Here is an 18949-nt window from a genome sequence, read left to right on the forward strand (position 1 = left end):
GCTGGAATTCTAGTCAGGAAACTAGGCATCTACTTTCTTTATACAATAGGCTCCTGCCGGGTGCCCTCCAGGTCAGAGGTGTAGCTAGGCGAGGCGCCAGGGGAGTGACTGCTCCCCCAAATGGACTTCTGATGGCGCTGGCATCTATTGTTCAGCAGTCCGTCACGCCTACATAGCGCATGCGTGTGCCTATGCAGTCCGCTATTTGCTCCTCTTGGTGTCACAACCTGGCTACGCTTCTGCTCCAGGCATCTATTTTTGGACATCTTGTTCTAGAATTTTATTTATTTTCAGCCCTTGATATAGCACAAGAGACCCCTGAAGTGACCATACGGTTTACAATTTCTATTACAGGTACTCTGAACTGCTCCTAACGGGCTCACAATCTAAGTTATATATTGGGCTTGTAATGCGTACTAGTAGCTTGACTGTTGCTAGTCCCCGCAGTACAGGCCAGAGATAGCAGGGCCCTGCTTTGTGTAGCACACATACTACCCTGCCTGAGACTCAGGCTCTACCTAGGAGAGGTGGGTGAGGCTACACAAAAAGCATCAGAGTTCTCCTACTGGGTCAGAACAAGTAGCCCAATATCCTGTTCCTAAAAGGGGCCAATTCAGGTCACAAGTACCTGGCAGAGTCCCAAAAAGTAGCAAGATCTCATACTAATGACCTCCAAGGCGAATGCCTCTACGGTACTATGTAAGCCACATTGACCTTGCAAATAGGTGGGAAAATGTGGGATACAAATGTAACAAATAAATACATTTAAATCATTTATAGTTTGCCCTGTTAATTTAGAAAAATCACTGAAAAACGAAAAAACAGAATGACTCTGCTGATTAGATGGATTGTGATGCACTGGGCATAGAGAAGATTGTATTTCTTAAACTCAATAACCCAGAAAATTCTAAGAGATCTCAGCTGCCAAGAAAGAATATCACAACACATTGATGACTAAGGGGAAAAATAACATGACAGAGCACTCTTTTTGTCTTCACAAGCTCCCTCCATGGTTCCAGTGCGACACCAGCTACTTCGTCTAAAGCTCCCGACTGAACAGTTGGCACGATTTGTGTATGGAAGGTGGGTAACTCGGTAAGAAGTGGCCTAGTTTCAGGCAGCAGGAAGTTGTGTAAATGGAGGTATTACGGCCACTTACGTGTGTGAGTGGCCACATATGCATGGAAACGATCTCTTATAGAACGCTAACAGAAAAGTACACACCGCCTCCCCCCCCCCCCCCCGATTCCAGATTTGACGACTAAAGTCATGCGCAACTCAGTGTGCATTGCCAATATTTGGCTACTAACAACCAATTATTTACATGAATTGGGATTGACATGCAGACCTTATTCTAATGATTCTTGCGTAAATCGTAGGACACATTTTTTTTTTTTGGGGGGGGGGGGTGTTTATTCTATTCTATCCTATTTTACTTCCAATATGTCTATCCTGCTGGTTTCCCCAGTTTATTTATTTATTACATTTGTACCAGTGGCGTAGCCACAGGTGGGCCTGGGTGGGCCAGGGCCCACCCACTTAGAGCTCAGGCCCACCCAACAGTAGCACACGTTTAGCGGTAGCTGGTGGGGATTCCAAGCTCCGTCAGCTGAAGACTTCCCCCTGATGGTAACGAAAAGCGCTACTCTCCATGATACCAGCACCTGTGCATGCTCAGTTTTCAGAGCATGCCTGCTGCAGACTGCCTAGGTGGAAAGAAGCATTTTCCTGCCAGCTGAGATATATTTTTGGTGGTGGGGGGGAGAGAACACTTGGTGCCCACTCACTTCTTGCCTAGGCCCACCCAAAATCTGTTGTCTGGCTACGCCCCTGATTTGTACCCCGCGCTTTCCCACTAAAGCAGGTTCAATGCAGCTTACATAGTAATTGGGATTACATAATATTGATAGAGAAAAATATAAGTGACGTGTAGAAGAATAATAAGAGATTGGTAAATAGGGAGAGGTAAGGGTGAAGGGAGTAGGAGAGGTATAAGCATGGGGTAGGTGGGCATAGGAGGAGGGGAAATGTAGGCGGGAGGGGGATGGGACACGGGATAGACATAGGAAATTTAGGTGGTAGATATAGTCTGTATCGTTGTCGTTGACTCCTGGATATGTGTTGGGTAAATGGGTTCATAGGACTAGTTTGGATCAATTGGGTAGGCTTGCTTGAACAGATGGGTTTTTAGAGATTTACGAAAGGGCAGATAAGATATGATTTGGGGGGCATTCGTATGAATTTTGTGCATTCTTATAGAACACACAGAAATATGTATACCATATGTCTTTATGCCTTAATATTGCCCTTCAAGCTCCCATTGTCTCCTTCCAATGTTCTATGTTTGTGTTCCATTGTTGCACTCCTTAACGACACTTCGATTGTCTCGCATAATTCTGCACAATGTAATTCATAACCAATCTGTAACAAATTGTACTTCCATCATTCATTTCTTATTGTAAGCCACACTGAACCCGCAAAAAGGTGGGAAAATGTGGGATACAAATGCAATAAATAAATAAATAAATAAATAAACACGTCCGATCCGTGCCTAAAATTAGGCACCAGCGACTTGTTAGCTGCTATTCTATAAAGTGCGGATACCCTTTATAGAATATCACTCAATGCATAACTTGTTCTGCACTGATTTCTTGGCATGATTTACTGAATCTAGTCCTGTGATTGAGTGGTGCGTACTTTAACAGTGGACATGTGCATGGGCGGAGTTTGGATGGAGTATGGGTAGAGTGTACAGGTATGTGAATAAGTTATAAATTTCATTTACATGCACACACACTTACATTCTCAAAAACTAGCCTTAATTCCACTAGCTTCCAGCAAAGTGCTGTGTAGCTTCCAGGAGCCAAGGTTTGCTGAAATACAGTCTTGTATTTCTCCTTGAAAATGGATCCCTCTGTGGTCAGTGAGGTGAACTGCCACCATGTAACACTGTCTGCCCTGCATCTTCTGGGCTACAAACAGGACATTTATCCAAAGCACATGGTTGCTGAGCCAGTTCCAGGTGGAATAACCCTATGAATCCTCCTCGGCCGTTCTCCCAAGCAGTCCAGAAGCTTACGTCCATTTGGGCATGGCTGCTTGTATTGTGCTCCCTCAGTGATGCAGTTGCTGTCTCCTTCTCTCACTATGGGCCTCTTTTACAAAGCTGCGCTGCTGATTCTCGGTGCGGCAAATGAGGGGGGAAGTCCGTTCAATTCCTATGGGCTTCCTCTCATTCGCTGCGTGGGAATCGCTAATGCAGCTTTGTAAAAGAAGACCTATGGTTCTTAGTCCCAAGCTGCAGCCTGAGACACTGAAACAGTTCCAGATGCACAAAACTCTAGCGCTGTTCCAAATAGCGCTGTAAAAATATCGCCGGAACAGCAGAGAAAAAAACACACACATTAATCCTCAATGCTAATGAGATGCAAATATAGGTGCACTCATAGCATCCAGTAATAGTGAGTTCAGCGGGAGGATTGTGTTTTGGTGCAGGAGGATTGTGTTTGGCACAAGCGCTGAAGAGTTCCATGGTAAACTTGGCTCCTGTGTGCACTGCATCCGTTTTCTGCGGCCTAAATATAAGTGTTTTAAGTTCTTTTTAGCTTGCACACTTACATTTAGGTGCAGGGAACAGACGCCAATGTGTTGTCGCTTTGGGCATTTTCAGTTTTTTTTAAAAGTACATAAGTATTGCCATACTGGGAAAGACCAAAGGTCCAACAAGCCCAGCATCCTGTTGCCACAAATATCTGGCAAGATCCCAAAAAAGTACAAAATATTTTATACTGCTTATCCCAGAAATAGTGGATTTTTCCCAAGTCCATTTAATAATGGTCTATGGACTTTTCCTTTAGAAAGCTGTCCAAACCTTTTTTAAACTCCGCTAAGCTAACTGCCTTTACCACATTATCTGGCAACGAATTCGAGAGTTTAAGTACACGTTGCGTGAAGAAAATGTTTCTCTGATTTGTTTTAAATTTACTACATTGTAGCTTCATCGCATGCCCCCTAGTCCTAGTATTTTTGGAAAGCGTAAACAGATGCTTCACATCTACCCGTTCAACTTCACTAATTATTTTATAGACCTCTATCATATCTCCCTTCAGCCGCCTTTTCTCCAAGCTGAAGAGCCCTAGCCGCTTTAGCCTTTCCTCATAGGGAAGTCGTCCCATCCCCTTTATCATTTTTGTCGCCCTTCTCTGCACATTTTCTAATTTCACTATACGGATGCTTTAACTTTAGACACAGGAATCAGATGCCAATGTGTGCTTTTGCTTGGGTCTGCTATCTCTTACAACCAGTGCTTAAGGGCTTGTAGGGGCTTCCTTCTGCTTCCTAAAGCAATCAAGACATGCAGATTTTGCAGAAAGAATCACGAGAGAATCATGAGAAATCCTCTTTTCCAACACCCTAATGCCTGCTCCGACAAGGCAGTTTTGTTTCGGGTGCTCTTTTCTGAGCGTTGGGGAGGGATACAAAATGACCTCTTGCACATGAGCTTGATTACATTAGCATGCTACTTGCGCTATACGTCTGCGCGTTTGTTTGTTCCCGCGCTCAAGGCCTCTGAACATTCTTCGCAGGTAAATGCGGGTGCTAGTACAGCGCTAATGGCCTCTAGTGCCCGTGTTTACTTTTCAGCATCGGGACATCACTGATATATTGTGGTGAGGACAGAAGAGGGAAAAGGAGAGTTGGAAAAAAAAAATCATGGTGACCAGCCTTTGCTCTTCTCTTCTCATGGAGCTGTCCACCATCTGCCAGGAGCTGCCACTGCTTAGAAAAGAACTGCTGATTGTTACATTGCCTCCTATCCCATGGCTTTTTAATTTTCTCAGGGGTATCTCATGAAATACTGAAGACAATAAACCATTTGCATCCTGGCAAATGGCAGGGTATAAATCTGTTTCACTATAAACAAATGACGGATTTGGATGAAGTGTGTGGGAAGCATTTCCTATGAAAAAGTTGCTTTGGAAAAATTTAACAAATCCTTAGTGGGACATATTTGTGCCCCAAAGCACGAGCTGCTCCAATGCGACCCTCAAAGTGTGGTCAACGTCTACACTGAGGTCGGGAATGGAAGAAGCCCTCACTAAGGAAATGGCTTTACTGAGCCCCTGGCTGCAAGACCTGGATGATTCTATTCTGGTGAAAGGTGAATTAAAGATATCACTATGGAAGTGCTGTGGGAGTCTATCAGAAGTCCAGAGTCTTCTCTCGCCAAGTCTGTGAGTAAATTGGATTCTGATCTTAAGATGCATATGGATACTGTAAAAGGTTTGGGGAAAGATATAACCAGTATTCAAGTAAAGTGGCTCAAATTGAGGAACAGATAACTGGGATACAACATACATTAGAGACCCAAATTCGGGATTCTGGAGCTGTTGCTTGGAAGTTAGAGTACATAGAAAAATCAGCTTAGAAGAAATAATTTAAAGTTCCTCAATTTTCCAAGATTGCCTGTTTATCACTCACTGCGATGTTCATTGCAAGTGGTTACAGGTCAAGTCACTTTATTGGTCGATATTACTCTTGAACCAGACTGGAACACTGTACTTATTTTACTTTAAAAAGATGGTTGGGAGGCAGGGATAGTGCTGGGCAGACTTATAGGGTCTGTGCCAGAGCTGGTGGTTGGGAGGCGGGGATAGGGCTGGCCAGACTTATAGGGTCTGTGCCAGAGCTGGTGGTTGGGAGGCGGGGTTGGTGGTTGGGAGGCGGGGCTAGTGCTGGGCAGACTTATATGGTCTGTGCTGGGGCTGGTGGTTGGGAGGCGGGGCTAGTGCTGGGCAGACTTATACGGTCTGTGCCAGAGCCGGTGGTTGGGAGGCGGGGCTGGTGGTTGGAGGCGGGGATAGTGCTGGGCAGACTTATAGGGTCTGTGCCAGAGCTGGTGGTTGGGAGGCGGGGTTGGTGGTTGGGAGGCGGGGATAGGGCTGGACAGACTTATACGGTCTGTGCACTGAAGAGGACAGTACAAATAAAAAAGTAGCACATATGAATTTATCTTCTTGGTCAGACTGGATGGACTGTGCAGGTCTTTTTCTGCCGTCATCTACTATGTTACTATGAATACACAATTTATGGGAACAAGAATACAAGTATTTCCTGATTTATCACGAGAAACACAGAAGACGCATAAAGACTTTTTGGTCCTGCAGGCATGAGACCACTGTAGATGCTAGCTTTATACCAAGACTTCCTTGCCGATGTTTTGTAACCTTTGAGAGTATACATTCTTTATACAATTGGAAACATTTCTGGAAGTTAGAGAAGTCAAATTTAAACAGTTGAATTCCCCATTTGTGTCTGCTTAATTCTTGGCTGGAATCTGGTATTCACACTCCACTGCTCCAATTTAGAATTGTTTAATTTCCTTATTTTTTTTCTATTTCTTGTATTTAATTTGGTGGATGAATGTTATTGCTGATTCAATTCATTATGTTTCCTGGGGAGTATAATTTCTATCCTATTTTGTGGCTATTGTGTATTTTGTTATTGAATTTATTTTTAAATACAGAGTAAAAATAAAATTAAAATATTTTTTTTTTTAAACAAATCCAGTGGCAAGAGAAAAGAGCCCTTCCTATGCCCACCACATCTGTATTCCAAAGAAGTCCGGTCAGTAGTATTAACATTCTGAAGATGTGATTCTTTGGACACCCACCAGGTGGAGCACTCACATCCTTGATTTGATTATTCCATATCATCAAGCTGATCAATCCATAGACTGGTGGGTTGTGTCCATCTACCAGCAGGTGGAGATAGAGAGCAAACTTTTGCCTCCCTATATGTGGTCATGTGCTGCCGGAAACTCCTCAGTATGTTCTCTATCTCAGCAGGTGGTGGTCACACATCAGCAGCAGCTCTGGCTAGGCCTCCAAGCCTAATTTTTAGGTTTTGTTGAGTGCCTGGGGTTGAGGGCTCTTTTGAGCAAGTGCAAACCTGGTGGTGCCAGGTCCCTCCTCTTCTCCCCCCTCCCGCTGGCTCCGTTAAAAAAAAAAAAAAAAAAAATTTGAACGGCCTTAAAGGCGTTTATTTCGACGTTTATTTAAGCGTCTATTGCAGCTACTCACTGAGACACCAGGTCGTTACGACTCGGAGCGGACAGCAGGTAATTTTTACCTTTTTATAGCGGGCGGGGGTTCCCCGATTCTTCTCCTCGTGGCACATGGCGTCGGAGGGCGAGGGCGCAAAGGGTCGCTCCCCGGGTCGCTCGAGCGCTTCTAGAGGGGATGCGGGGGTCTTCAAGCCGGATTCGCCCTTGGTGGGTGACAGTTTCGCGACCGATGCATGTCCCGGTCCTTCCTCCGGCGTGGCGGTTTTTCCCGCCATAAACGCCCATCCCCCGCTCCTCGCCTCCGCCATCTTGGCCGGCCACGCGGCTCGGACAGCTTCTTCTTGGGCCGCCCTTGAGGTTGGAGACATTAATGCCATGAACGCCCTTAATTTGGGCGACGGCACAGAAGCGGCTAAAGTTAAGAGCCGTTCTTCCCGCGCGGCTCCTTCGCGGAGTTTCGCGCCGGACGCCATTTTGGATGCGCAGCATGTCTCTCCCCCGCTGTTGCGAGCGCCGGTTGAGAGAGCGCCTAGGGCTGTTGCCCAGGCTGCGGAAGTGCACAGTCTGGGGGGTTTCTCCCCCGAGTTTGTTTTGCTGCTGCATCGGGCCTTCCTCATGCACAACGCTGCCCCCGCTCCCTCCTCTGGTAAAGAGGTTGAGGTTCCCAGAGGTAAACGCCCTCGGGTTGATTCCCAGGCCTTGGAGGAATTTGTCTCCTCCGATGTAGATGAGGGCAGCGTGTCTGGGGTCTCCCAACGGTCCTTTGCGGATTCCTTGGAGGAGACGGATCCCCGCTCGGATGGAGCGGATGACCCCTCTGCAGCGCGGCTTTTTCACCCGGAGGATTTGCCCAACCTGTTGTTACAGGCCATGGACACTTTGAAGATTTCCTCTCCGGAGGACGTCTCTCCCTCAGCCCCTGTTGGCTCTGCCATTATGCTGGGGACGAAGCGCCCGCCTAGAACCTTCCACGTGCATGATGCCATGCACACCTTAATTTCGGCTCAATGGGATGTCCCAGAAGCGAGCCTTAAAGTGGCTAGGGCTATGTCCCGCCTCTATCCTTTGGCTGTGAGTGAACGTGAGGCCTATCTGTGGCCTACCGTGGATTCTTTAATCACTGCGGTGACTAAGAAAACGGCATTGCCGGTGGAAGGTGGCACGGCCCTAAAGGACGCCCAAGACAGGAGATTGGAGGCGGCCTTAAGGTCGTCCTTTGAGGCGGCTGCTTTAAGTTTGCAGGCCTCAGTTTGCGGCTCCTATGTGGCCAGGGCGTGCCTGACTATGGTGCAGCGGGCTTTCCCCTCGGATCATTCCTTGAGGGATGATTGGCCAGCCCTGGAATCGGGCCTGGCCTATTTGGCAGACTTGCTGTATGATGTCTTGAGAGCCTCAGCTAAAGGCATGGCTCAGACTGTCTCTGCGCGGCGGTGGCTTTGGCTGAAACATTGGTCTGCTGACCACGCCTCAAAATCCCGCCTGGCTAGATTGCCTTTTAAAGGCAAGCTGCTCTTTGGGGTCGAGCTGGACAAAATCGTGACTGATCTCGGCACGTCTAAGGGCAAGAAGTTACCGGAGGTCAGGGCTCGGGCTAGTGCTCGTCCCGGTACCTCCAGAGGACGGTTTCAGGAAGCCCGTCGGTACCGCCCGGGCAGGTCGGGTGCTTCTGCCCCCTCTTCCTTTAAGAGGAAGTTCTCCCCCAAGCAGCATTCCTTTCGCAGAGACCGCCGTCCCGGAGGTGCTCCCTCCGGTCCTCCCCCAGGGTCTCGTACCCAATGACGGGGTATTGGTCCACGCCCCAGTGCAGATTGGAGGACGGCTGTCCTCGTTTCTGGGCGAGTGGACCACAATAACTTCAGACGCTTGGGTGCTGGAAGTCATCAGAGACGGCTACAAGCTAGAGTTCTGCCGACCCTTAAGAGACGGGTTTGTACTCTCTCCCTGCAAGTCTCCGGTCAAAGCTGTGGCAGTGCAGCAGACTTTGGACAATCTGATCCGCCTGGGTGCGGTCGTTCCGGTGCCAGAAAGTCAGCTTGGCAAGGGGCGTTACTCCATTTACTTTGTGGTACCAAAGAAAAGAGGTTCTGTCCGGCCTATCCTCGACCTCAAAGGGGTCAATCGGGCCTTGAAAGTGCGGCACTTTCGCATGGAGACTCTCCGCTCTGTTATAGCGGCAGTGAAGGCAGGGGAGTACCTGGCATCCTTGGACATCAAGGAAGCGTACCTGCATATTCCCATCTGGCCTCCTCATCAACGCTTTCTGCGTTTTGCAGTCCTGGGCCGACACTTCCAGTTCAGAGCCCTCCCGTTCGGGTTGGCTACTGCTCCGCGGACCTTTTCCAAGGTAATGGTGGTCATAGCGGCCTTCCTGCGAAAGGAAGGAGTACAAGTCCATCCTTATCTGGACGACTGGTTGATCCGAGCCCCCTCTTATGCAGAGTGCGGCAGAGCTGTGGACCGGGTAGTTGCTCTTTTGAGCTCCCTGGGATGGATCATCAACTGGGAGAAGAGCCAGCTGCGCCCGACTCAGTCCCTGGAGTATCTGGGAGTTCGATTCGACACCCAAGTGGGCAGAGTGTTCCTGCCAGACAATCGGATTGTCAAGCTTCAGGCTCAGGTGGACCAGTTCCTAGTAGCCTCTCCTCTTCGGGCTTGGGACTATGTGCAGCTGTTGGGCTCTATGACGGCCACGATGGAAGTAGTGCCCTGGGCCAGGGCTCATATGAGACCACTACAACACTCTCTGCTGCAGCGCTGGACTCCGATGTCGGAGGATTATGCGGTGCGTCTTCCCTTGGATCCAGCAGTGCGCAAGGCGCTGAGCTGGTGGATGCAGACAGACAAGTTGTCTGCGGGAATGCCTCTGGTGTCCCCAGAGTGGATTGTCGTCACGACGGACGCCTCGTTATCGGGCTGGGGAGCCCACTGCTGGGAAGGACAGCGCAGGGGCTCTGGTCTCCTGCAGAGGCAAAGTGGTCTATCAACCTCCTGGAACTCAGGGCCATTCGGTTGGCGCTTTTGGAGTTCATCCCGGTACTGGTGTTGAAGCCTGTACGGGTCCTGTCGGACAATGCCACGGCTGTGGCCTATGTCAACCGCCAGGGAGGTACCAAGAGCGCCCCTCTAGCCAAGGAAGCTATGAGTCTATGCCAGTGGGCGGAAGCGAACCTGGAACAGCTGTCAGCGGCCCACATTGCCGGAGTCATGAATGTCAAGGCGGACTTTCTCAGTCGCCATACCTTGGAGCCCGGAGAGTGGCAGCTATCTGCTCAGGCGTTCTTGGACATCACGAAGCGCTGGGGCCAGCCGAGCCTAGATCTGATGGCGTCATCGGCCAATTGCCAAGTGCCGCGCTTCTTCAGCAGAGGACGGGACCCTCGATCCCTGGGAGTAGATGCTCTTCTCCAACAATGGCCGACACAAGAGCTTCTCTATGTGTTCCCGCCCTGGCCCATGTTGGGCAGGGTACTAGACCGGGTGGCAAAGCATCCCGGCAGGATAATCCTGGTGGGTCCGGATTGGCCCAGGCGTCCCTGGTATGCGGACTTGATCAGGCTCTCAGTCGACGATCCTCTGCGGCTGCCAGTGGAGCAGGGCCTGTTACATCAGGGTCCCGTGGTGATGGAGGATCCCTCCCCCTTTGGTCTTACGGCCTGGCTATTGAGCGGCAGCGTCTGAGGAAGAAGGGCTTCTCAGACAAGGTCATCGCCACTATGCTGAGAGCGAGGAAACGCTCTACTTCTACTGCTTACGCCAGGGTTTGGCGTATCTTTGCAGCGTGGTGTGAAGCAGGCTCTCTTTCTCCTTTCACTGCTCCAATTTCTTCAGTGTTGGCGTTCCTGCAAGAAGGTCTGGACAAAGGCCTGTCGCTCAGTTCCCTTAAGGTCCAGGTAGCGGCTCTGGCTTGCTTCAGGGGCCGCCTGAAGGGTGTTTCCCTGGCTTCGCAGCCAGCTGTGGTGCGCTTTCTCAAGGGAGTTAATCACCTGCGCCCTCCTCTGCACTCAGTGGTGCCTGCGTGGAATCTCAACCTGGTGCTGAGAGCATTGCAGAAGCCGCCGTTTGAACCCTTGTCAAGGGCATCTCTGAAAGACCTGACGTTGAAAGCAGTCTTTTTGGTGGCTATCACTTCAGCCAGAAGAGTTTCCGAGCTCCAGGCGCTCTCATGTCGAGAGCCTTTTCTACAGTTCACTGAGGCAGGAGTGACTATTCGCACAGTGCCTTCCTTCCTGCCCAAGATTGTTTCTCGCTTCCATGTGAATCAGCAGCTATGTCTCCCTTCCTTTCGTAGGGAGGACTACCCAGAGGAGTACTCTGCTCTTAAATATCTGGATGTGAGACGAGTCATCATCAGATACTTGGAAGTGACCAATGATTTCCGGAAATCGGATCATCTGTTTGTCCTGTATTCAGGTCCTCGTAGGGGTCTGCAGGCTGCTAAGCCTACAGTGGCAAGATGGGTCAAGGAAGCCATTGCAGCGGCTTATGTGGCCGCGGGGAAGGTGCCGCCTATCCAGCTGAAGGCTCACTCTACAAGAGCTCAGGCGGCCTCGATGGCAGAGGCCGGTTCCGTCTCCTTGGAAGAGATATGCAAGGCGGCAACTTGGGCTTCGGCCCATACATTCTCCAAGCATTACCGCTTGACTGTGGCTGCTCGGGCGGAGGCCCGGTTTGGAGCTTCAGTGTTGCGGTCAGGGATTTCTATGTCCCGCCCTGGGTGAGTACTGCTTCGGTACATCCCACCAGTCTATGGATTGATCAGCTTGATGATATGGAAGGTAAAATTATGTATAATCATACCTGATAATTTTCTTTCCATTAATCATAGCTGATCAATCCATAGCCCCTCCCAGATATCTGTATTGTTTTTATTCTGGTTGCATTTCAGGTTCAAGTTTAGTCTTCAGTTACTTCAGAAAGACTTCGTGTTCAAGTTTTTTCACTTGGATTCTTCAAGAGTTAAGACGAGTTTGTGTTACAGTGAGCTGCTGCATTCCTCTCCCCTCCGTTTTACGGGGCTGGATTGAGACTTAAAATTCTGCCGGCACTCCCTCCCGCTTCGTGCGGCTGTAGGGCAGTTTTGTACCCCTCCCGCTTCGGCGGTGTTAGGGTCAGTCAGCTCCTCCCGCGGTTGCGGTTGCAGGATAAGCCAGATCCCCCCGCATCGGCGGGTGTGGTGTCCCTCCCCCGCTCCGCGGGGATGAGCTGGACGGATTCCCCTCCCCCACTTGTGTGGGGATGAGCTGGGTTAATTCCCCTCCCCCGTTTCGGCGGTGGTGAGCTGGGCAGAGTGTCCCTTCGTGGGTGTAATTCTCTAAGTGCTGAGTCCTGCGGATGGAGCTTTGATATCGACATACTGAGGAGTTTCCGGAAGCACATGACCACATATAGGGAGGCAAAAGTTTGCTCTCTATCTCCACCTGCTGGTAGATGGACACAACCCACCAGTCTATGGATTGATCAGCTATGATTAATGGAAAGAAAATTATCAGGTATGATTATACATAATTTTACCATGATCATCCTGTTCTTCATTAAGCTGCAGCATATTTCTCATTTTGCAGTGCAGAGGCCTGAGATGTGCCCTTTGCTCTCAGGACATTATGGGGGGGGGGGGGGGGGGGGGGAGACCACAGACTTGTAGGGATAGCAAGAGTTGGAGCCATGACAAGGGCTCTACTATTTGCAAACTCAACCACCATTTGTGAGGGATACTGTGCATCGAGCTGCAGTGATAATATCAACAAACAAATTCATGAATTAAAATGTGCTCACTGCTTAAATATTCGTTACTTTGGGTCAGAATGATGTTGATGAAGTGTTTCTCCGTATTACCAGTTACTCCTTTTACATGTAGTATTTTGTCAACTAATTCTCCCGAGTCATCAGAAATGTGGACTTTTTTGAACACAAAGAACAGTACCGTACAACCTGGGAGACCTCATGTATATCGAGCTATAGCATGGCTAAATTCATGGCAAAAAGGGAAGTGGAACTGTGGAGCAGGGAGGGGACAAGCGGGTGGACCAGGGGCAGGAGCAACAGGAGAAGAGCAGCTGGCTTAGGGTGCAGAGTGATTGTTCTCTGCTCCATTATCAACCTTTCTCCTCTGCCCGGGAGGGGGCAGAACACCCCTGCTTCCCTGTAGCCTTCCCCTCAGAAAATAAAGCCAGAGCGATAGTCATATGACCAGTGACTCTGTGACACAAGTGATCTCGTAACATAGGGTTATCTAATGACTGTGTAACCTAAATAAGGTGAGCAATGCATAGAGAAAAGCAAATACACAAACACCATTGGAAATATATATCCCGTTTCAGGGCCGGTCCTAGGGTCTCTGGCGCCCCCCTGCAGACTATGAGTTGGCGCCCGCGTGCCCCCGCCCCCCCCAGCATCTCCTTTCTCTCTTCTCCCACCCTGCCCCTGTCCAGCGATTCTCCTTCGCCCCCATCCCCTGCCGCCCTTGGTGCTTTAAATCTTTAATTTACCTCCGTTCCAGCAGCCGCGTCATTGGAAAGCCCTGCCCCGTCTCTAGCCTTCCCTCCCTTCGTGAGTTCATTCTGCAGTCCCGCCCTCGAGGAAATGACATCAGAAGGCGGGACTGCGGAACAAACTCACGAAGGGAGGGAAGGCTAGAGACGGGGCAGGGCTTTCAAATGATGCGGCTGCTGGAACGGAGGTAAATTAAAGATTTAAAGCACCAAGGGTGGTGCGGTATGGTGGCCCCTTGAAGGCAGGCGCCCCCCTGCGGTGCTTACCCCGCTTACTGGGTTTGACCGGCCCTGTCCCGTTTCCTTAGTCAGTGCAAGCAAATGGCCAGAGCAGGAGCAGGCTTCCTAATGTACAGCTTGGTGCATCTGTAAGCAATCCCAGCTTTTTGTTCATTAGACTAATGTCCAGCTGATGGATGCCAGTAACCAAGCCAAGTGGCTAAGCTGAAATTGTCCTGACTAAGCAGTTTTGAATAAATGATTTTCTGTTCTTACACTTTCAAGATCTTCAGAGCAGAAAACCCATTCTACAGCACATGGAAAACAACTTCACTATCAACTTTAAGGAACGTAAGTCTTGACTTTTGGTTACGGAAACTCTTGTATCCACTGTACTAGCATGACGACTGTATATGAATAAAACAAAGGGGAAATTTAATAACAGGGCACATATTCTATTAAGACAGCACAGGCTCTGAGGGTTTGAATGTGTGTACATATGTGTTTTATAGCATACACATGTACACTGCAGCTCATCCATTTAAACTATGTAAGCCACATTGAGCCTACAAATAGGTGGGAAAATGTGGGATACAAATGTAACAAATAAAATAAAATAAACTAAGCAGCCAACAATGCCTACATGTGATCTAGTAAGCACATGTTACTCTGTTCACGTATATACCCATGCAGTCTTGCAGGAGCCACCTGGAAGTACACACCATTGAATATTGGTGCATACTTACAGAACAACACATTGATGGAAAATGGCCATTTGCCCGTGACCACATACACATGACCAGAATACCCACATTTACATGAATTCTTGCCACCTATATCGAGGCAGCTCCTTGTAGAATAACCCCTGTTGGGGGCCTACATCTGGTACTAGGTGAGGAAATCAATGCCGTATCTACTGAGCCTCGTAATGTTTGATAATTTTAATCTCAAATGTCCCATAATCACTTTAGGAGAGGTTGGAAATTCACCATTAGCAACCAGTGCTGAGCAGCAGCCTAATGACTAGTGGATTGACAATCATAAGAGTAGCCATACTGGGTCAGACCAATAGTCCATCTAGCCCAGTATCCTGCTTCCAGCAGTGGCCAATCCAGGTCACAAGAACCTATCAGAAACCTAATTAGTAGCAACATTCCAGAAGCACAGGCCAGGTTTGAGAACTTTCTGCCTCAATATTCAGCACTATTTAACTGGTCAGAACGACCGCTGACCGGTTAAATAGTGCTTAACCAGCTATTCACCAATATTAAGCAGGAGATAATTGCTCAATATTCCCAGTTGGTGGATAGCCGATTTTTAAACCAGGTTTCATGGCCAAATTTGGCCAGGGGAAAACCTGGTATATCTTTGGCCAGTTTAAAGATAACCAGCTAAGTCTAAATATTGATTTAGCCGGTTATCTTTAAACCGGATATTCAGTGCCTGTCACCAGAAATGGCCCAGAATTGAATATCCAGGCTTAGCATCAACCACGGAACTTAGCCAGGCTAACTCCCGTGGTCAGTATATCGGCCCCATAGAAATGTGAGAGCAGATAAGGGCCAAATGGCCCATCCAGTCTGCCCATCTTCGGCATCCACTACCTCCTCCTTTCCTGTCCCGTGCTTTCTTGAATTCAGACATAGTCTTCATCTCCACCACCTCCACTGGGAGATGATTCCATGCATCCACCACCCTCTCTGGGAAAAAGTATTCCTTAGATTACTCCTGAGCCTATAACTTCATTTTATGCCCTCTCATTCAAGTCTTCCTTCATTTGAAAAAGGCTCACTTCCTGTACATTAATGCCCCATATATATATATAAACATCTCTGTCTTATCCCCTCTGGTGTCACCACGTTTACACTTGCTTCAGGGCAGGAATCTATACGTGTGTCAGCTTTTGTGCACTATCGTGGCTGGATCTGGGAGCTTTTCTTCTAAAGACACATAGGCGACACTGGTGCCTTTATAAAATAGGTGTCTTTTGGGGCCTCTGCCATCGGGTGCAGGCCCTCAATAGGGGTAATTTTACAAAGGATTTTTTTTTGCACTTAAAAGTTTATTGAAAAGATTTTTGTTTCTCAAGAACAGCAGAAACATTCACAGAACACCTTACATGAAAAAACCCCAACAAACTCCACCCTTCAAACCCAACCCCCCCATACTTCCCCACCCAAATCCACACAATCCAGCACATCAATCCAAAGAAATAAATTAAAGCTGGATTCTTGGCTAGACCAGTCCAGGATGCATCTCAGGCCGATGAAGAACAGTCAGATGTTCCATTAATAAGACATAATGTAGTCTCTGGCACCATCTGTCGGTGGGTAACGGGAGTACATCCTTCCATGAAGCTAGAGGAGTGTGGTAGCCGTGTTAGTCCACTCTTAAGGTTATCAATAGAAATCAAACAAAATAAAACATGGAAAAGAAAATAAGATGATACCTTTTTTATTGGACATAACTTAATACATTTCTTGATTAGCTTTCGAAGGTTGCCCTTCTTCGTCAGATCGGAAATAAGCAAATGTGCTAGCTGACAGTGTATATAAGTGAAAACATTCAAGCATTACTATGACAGTAAAATAGATACTATTGGAGATTCTACATGGAATGTTGCTACTATTGGAGATTCTACATGGAATGTTGCTAGTGTCCAACATTCCATGTAGAAGGCTGCGCAGGCTTCTGTTTCTGTGAGTCTGACGTCCTGCACGTACGTGCAGGACGTCAGACTCACAGAAGCAGAAGCCTGCGCGGCCACATTGGTGATCTGCAAGGGCCGACTTCTACATGGAATGTTGCTAGTGGAAAAGCAACATTCCATGTAGAATCTATAGAAATCAAACAAAATAAAACATGGAAAAGAAAATAAGATGATACCTTTTTTATTGGACATAACTTAATACATTTCTTGATTAGCTTTTGAAGGTTGCCCTTCTTCCTCAGATCGGAAATAAGCAAATGTGCTAGCTGACAGTGTATATAAGTGAAAACATTCAAGCATTACTATGACAGTCTGACAGGGTGGGAGGATGGGGGTGGGTCGGAGGTATGCATGGGGACATCAAAGCATATCATTGATATTCTAACAGGATGGGTGTGGATAGGTGAGGGGAGGGTGATCAACAGAGACATACAGCTTTATGGTTTATAATGGGCTAGGAACCCCGCTTCCATCTTAAGTAGAGGAGTGTGGTAGCCGTGTTAGTCCACTCTTAAGGTTATCAATAGAAATCAAACAAAATAAAACATGGAAAAGAAAATAAGATGATACCTTTTTTATTGGACATAACTTAATACATTTCTTGATTAGCTTTCGAAGGTTGCCCTTCTTCCTCAGATCGGAAATAAGCAAATGTGCTAGCTGACAGTGTATATAAGTGAAAACATTCAAGCATTACTATGACAGTCTGACAGGGTGGGAGGATGGGGGTGGGTCGGAGGTATGCATGGGGACATCAAAGCATATCATTGATATTCTAACAGGATGGGTGTGGATAGGTGAGGGGTGGGGTGATCAACAGAGAAATACAGCTTTATGGTTTATAATGGGCTAGGAACCCCAGATCCTGCCATGAAGCTGAAATAACCAAATAAGCTGCATATATACAACTAACAAGATCTGCAGCTCTAAATCGCCAGCCATTTCTGTAGGCAAAATGTTTAATAAAAAAAAACTGAGGGGTAAAAGATAGATTTAAACCAGTGGCCTTATTATAGTGATGTTGAATATATAACCAAAAATCTGTAATCTTGGGACATTCCCACCAGATATGGAAAAAAGAGCCCAACCGCCCACACTGTTGCCAGCAGAGCTGATGCTCTAACAATCCCCTAAGATATAAAAAACTGTGAAGTAATGTACCAACGAAGCAATAATTTGAGATCATTTTCTTTCAATAAGGCAGAAACCGAATAAGCATTAGTTACCCGAACCACCTCCTGTCAATCCCTTTCAGAAAGGGTAACTTACTCCCAAATCTTGCTCAAGTGATACCCTTATATTATCTTATACAGGCTGCCTTTATACATGTGTATGAAGAAGTTTATAAAATGAATCACATGTTCAGTTTGGAGTCTGTGATTTATGCATGTTGTTTACAGAATATGTATGCACAGGGTGAGGCGTTACAGTAGTCTAGATGACTTATTACCATTGACTGTACCAGGGTGCGGAAGATGTATCTCGGGAAGTACGGTTTTACTCTTTTGAGTTTCCACATGGAGTAGAACATCTTTTTCATCGTGTTTTTCAAGTGGGTATCAAGAGTGAGGTTTCGATCAATGGTGACTCCAAGAATTTTCAAATTTCAAAATAATAACATTATACACGATCTATACAAAACCGAACTCCGATCACATGACTGACTAACCTCTTTGCTATGAATAACCAAGCACTACCACTTTAAACCTTATATCCGAATAGGGTCTCTCCTAATGTATGCTACAATCCAATTTCTTACTCTTACTTTGCTGCAACCACTTGGAATTTCAAAGTGACATTTTACAGCTTTATTCCTTTGATCTCACTGCACCTCACGCCTGGAATAGACTTCCCAAGCCTGTATGTCTAGCCCAGTCTTTGGCCGTTTTCAAATCTAGGCTAAAAGCCCACCTCTTTAACGCTGCTTTTGACTCCTAACCACTACTCACTTGCCCTGTACCCTTTTATCCCCACCTCTTTAACTCCCTTACCTCTTAGTTGTTCTGTCTGTTTGTCTGTCCTATTTAGATTGTGAGCTCTTTGAGCAGGGACTGTCTTTTCATGTATGGTGTACAGCGCTGCGTATGCCTTGTAGCACTATAGAAGTGATAAGTAGTAGTAGTATACTGCCAAACACCAACAGAGAGGTGCGCTGATGCTGGTTTACACTAATATACTGAAGGAACACTCATGCTCGTGTTCTTATAGAATAAGCTCGTTACCAGGGGGAAGTAAGTGTCTACGTATTGGTGCCCTGTTAGTTCAATGCAGGCATGCTTATAAAGATTGTAGTTTGATGTAAACTGCTCTGCTAACCTGCTGATGAGAGGTACAGAGCCTACTGAATAAACAAGCACTCACTTGGCATTTGTTATTTTATTATGACTTATTTACTACTACTACTACTATTTAGCATTTCTATAGCGCTACAAGGCGTACGCAGTGCTGCACAAACATAGAAGAAAG

This window comes from Microcaecilia unicolor, chromosome 10, assembly GCF_901765095.1.
Source record: "Microcaecilia unicolor chromosome 10, aMicUni1.1, whole genome shotgun sequence".
NCBI classification, from domain to species: domain Eukaryota; kingdom Metazoa; phylum Chordata; class Amphibia; order Gymnophiona; family Siphonopidae; genus Microcaecilia; species Microcaecilia unicolor.